Source organism: Colobus angolensis, unplaced genomic scaffold (assembly GCF_000951035.1).
Source record: "Colobus angolensis palliatus isolate OR3802 unplaced genomic scaffold, Cang.pa_1.0 Scaffold77, whole genome shotgun sequence".
In the NCBI taxonomy this organism is placed as follows: Eukaryota; Metazoa; Chordata; class Mammalia; order Primates; family Cercopithecidae; genus Colobus; species Colobus angolensis.
Genome location: NW_012121487.1, coordinates 2,740,193 through 2,743,535, shown reverse-complemented (window position 1 = coordinate 2,743,535; position 3,343 = coordinate 2,740,193). Strand labels below are relative to the sequence as shown.

Genomic DNA, 3,343 nt, shown 5'->3' with positions numbered 1-3,343 from the left:
AAAAAAAAAAAGGGAAAGACAACATTCAGCGTGGTTGGGTATAGTGGCATGTGCTCAAGGCTACAGTGAGTTATGATGGTGCTACTGCACTACAACCTGGGTCACAGAGTGAGACCCTGTCTCCAAAAACATAATGATTGGGACATGTTAAAAGGATATAGAAGCAAGTTTGAAGGAACTTTTTTTTTTTTTGCTGTTGAGACAGGGCCTCACTCTGTTACCCAGGATGGAGTGCACTGGCAAAATCAGGGGTGACTACAACCTTGACCTCCCGGGCTCAAGCAATCCTCCCACCTCAGTCTTCAGAGGAGCTGTGACTACAGGCGAATGCCACCATGCCCAGCTAATTTTAAAATTTTTTTTGTAAAGGTGGGGTCTCACTTTGTTGCCAAGGCTGGTGTCAAACTCCTGAGCTCAAGGGATCCTTCTGCCTTGGCCTCCCAAAGTGCTGGGATTACAGCTGTGAGCCACCATGCTCACAGGAAGGAATTTTTTTTTTTTCTTGAGACAGAGTCTTGCTTTGTGGCTCAGGCTGGAGTGCAGTGGCGCAATCTTGGTTCACTGCAACCTCCGCCTCCTGGGTTCAAGCGATTCTTCTGCCTCAGCCTCCCAAGTAACTGGGACTACACGCACGTACCACCACGCCCGGCTAGTTTTTTGTATTTTTAGTAGAGATGGGGTTTCACCATGTTGGCCAGGCTGGTCTTGAACTCCTGACCTCAAGTGATCTGCCCGCCTTGGCATCCCAAAGTGCTGGGATTACATGCATGAGCCACCACGCCCGGTCATATATATATTTGTGTAGATTTGGTAACAGAGATTCCTTTTAGAAAAGCACTGGGAGAAAGGGAAGATACCTGATTTTCCATTATTGTTATTCCTCATACCTATGCAGGATTCCTTCCAGGACCCCACTTCCCCCAGGTAGCAACATCCTTAGATGCTGAAGTCTCTCATGTAAAACAGCACAGTATACTTTCTTTTTTTTGAGATGGAGTCTTGCTCTGTTGCCCAGGCTGGAGTGCAGCAGTGCAATCTCGGCTCACTGCAACATCTGCCTCCCAAGTTGAAGCAATTCTCCTGCCTCAGCCTGCTGAGTACCTTGGATTACAGGCGCATGCCACCATGCCTGGCTAATTTTTATAGTTTTAGTAGAGACAGGGTTTTACCATGTTGCCCAGGCTGGTTGCAAACTCCTGAACTCAAGCAGTCTGCCCGCCTCGGGCTTCCAAAGTGCTGGGATTACAGGCATGAGCCACTGTGCCCGGCCAGCTGTGAATTTTGACATGCTGAATTCCATAAAGCCTCAACAGAACCACTGGAAATTTCTGTAGAATTGATCTCTTCTGACCTGCAACAAGTAGAATATCAGAGAAATGCAATTTGGCCAATCTAAAGACTCCTTCCATATTATTAATCTAACACAACACTTTAGAAAGGTATTTTATTTTTTAGGAAAAGAGCCACAATTATCTTAAATGTGAAAAACCACATCCAATAAACCAATAGAAGTTTCAGGAACAAGAGAACATCTTATTGTCACGCATTCACAGTGAAACCCATTTTAATGCAGGTCTAGAGCCAACTGCAGTCCTGTCTAATCCCCTAGGTACAAGGGCCTGGCTCCTCTTCCTGTGTACTGCCTAACTTCCTCATCTCACTAGATCCAGCCAAAAGGAGATGTCCACTGTCTTCCTCACATGTTGTGATCGTGGCTTAGAGGTAGGCACAGTGCCGCTCCAGCAGCGAGGGGTTCGCGTTACTTAGGAACAGTAGTTCTTTTTTCCCTTCTTCTGTAGGAGCTAAAATGGAGACAAACACAGGTAAGTGGCAGTTTCCTGTTGCACTGTGTTCCCCAGGAAATGGTGTAGTCAGAGGCTACTATATCCAAATTACGTTCTGAGGTGATTATCATCTCCCAAGAGATCTTACTTCTAGACCCTTAACCCGACAAGCTACTCTTCTTTTGCATGCATTACTTCCTTTTCTGTGTCTACTCCTCCAATCCACCATGGAGCTCTCCTTCCACTCCAAGAGTGTCTTCTGGACGTCAGGATTTTGTCAGTCTCCCAACTCTTAGAAATCTGTCTGTTGTGTGTCCCAACTTAACATGCTGCAGTTAGTCTCACACTCTTCACTGTACTCCTTTAATAAGCTATTCCAATTAGTACTTTTTTTTTTTTTTTTTTTTTTGTTTGTTTCAATAGAGATAGGGTCTCACTATATAAACCAGGCTGGTCTCAAACTGCCAAGTGATCCTCAAGTGATCCTCCCACCTTGGCCCACCAAAGTGCAGATTACAGGCGTAAGCCACTGCACCAGGCCTCCAATTACTATTAACTTTCTATTATCTAGTGATAGAACAGCCTTAGCTTTTCTTCTATATCCCCTCTCATATTCAAAGGTGAGGTCAAGGGCAAATAAATGAACAGCTGGAATGCTTTCAGAATAGATGAAATATGGTGCTGAAAGTTAATTTCTGTACATCTACTAGGACAGGTGTGGCAAAGATTTACTTAGGTGCTGGAGTAGCCCTCGCGCGGTATGAATTATTCTATGGGTGTCCCAGAATGAATCTCTCAAGTGAAGTCTGTTGAATGAATAAATTCATTAAGGAGAATGTGGCAGGAACCCAATTACCTGGAAACTCTGCCCAGTGGATGGAGTTGGTTTTGCTCCCTTCTTTATCATGAAATATTTAGGGATAAAATCTCTTTTGTAAATTAAACCATAACAACCTTCCACCCACCTTTCTGTACCATTTATCAGCCAGAAAGAAGTCAAGATAAAGGATAAAGTACAAATTAGAGGCTGTTGTTGATGGAAGAAGAGATCAAGGCTCTGACTGAGTGGGATTCTACTGTGATCACAAAGCCCTGATAGGAAAAAACTAAATGATGGACCTTTCTCATGTTGAAGCCAATTGTTTTCCAAATAATACTGAATACAACTTTCAAATTCCTTTGGGTTATAGTTGGAAACCAGGATGGGAATAAAGGGATCCAGGGCATCAAATCCTTCCTGGGGAAGAAAAAGGATCAGGAAACATATTAGTTAAGGGACAAAGCACCAGAACAACTACTTAAGCACTTTGAAGGCAAGGTCTTTGTTTTTCTTCTATGTAACTCTACTTCTCATTCTCTGGCAACATTGCCTGATACAGGATTCCACATATGGTGTCTGGCTACTCATGCTCTACGCGGCCACAAATACTATATATATATATATATATGTGACTAAGTGGACCCATGGACCCATGCAGTCCAAAAACGATATTGTTCAAGGGTCAACAATAATGACCTGATGTATTTTCTCCTTTGTAGAACAACAGATGCTTATTAAA

General features: G+C 43.5%; 1 protein-coding gene and 1 long non-coding RNA gene across 2 annotated transcripts in view; one reads left to right on the top strand and one right to left on the bottom strand.

Moving 5' to 3' along the window:
• Nucleotides 1–3,343, top strand: part of GON4L (gon-4-like (C. elegans)) — a 292,893-nt gene that overhangs the window by 148,891 nt on the left and 140,659 nt on the right. The window lies entirely within an intron of this gene.
• Nucleotides 1,431–3,190, bottom strand: LOC105502040. Its single transcript, XR_001000274.1, has 2 exons — nucleotides 2,904–3,190; nucleotides 1,431–1,802 (listed from the first exon to the last, which is right to left on the bottom strand). It is a non-coding gene; the product is annotated as an uncharacterized LOC105502040 (long non-coding RNA).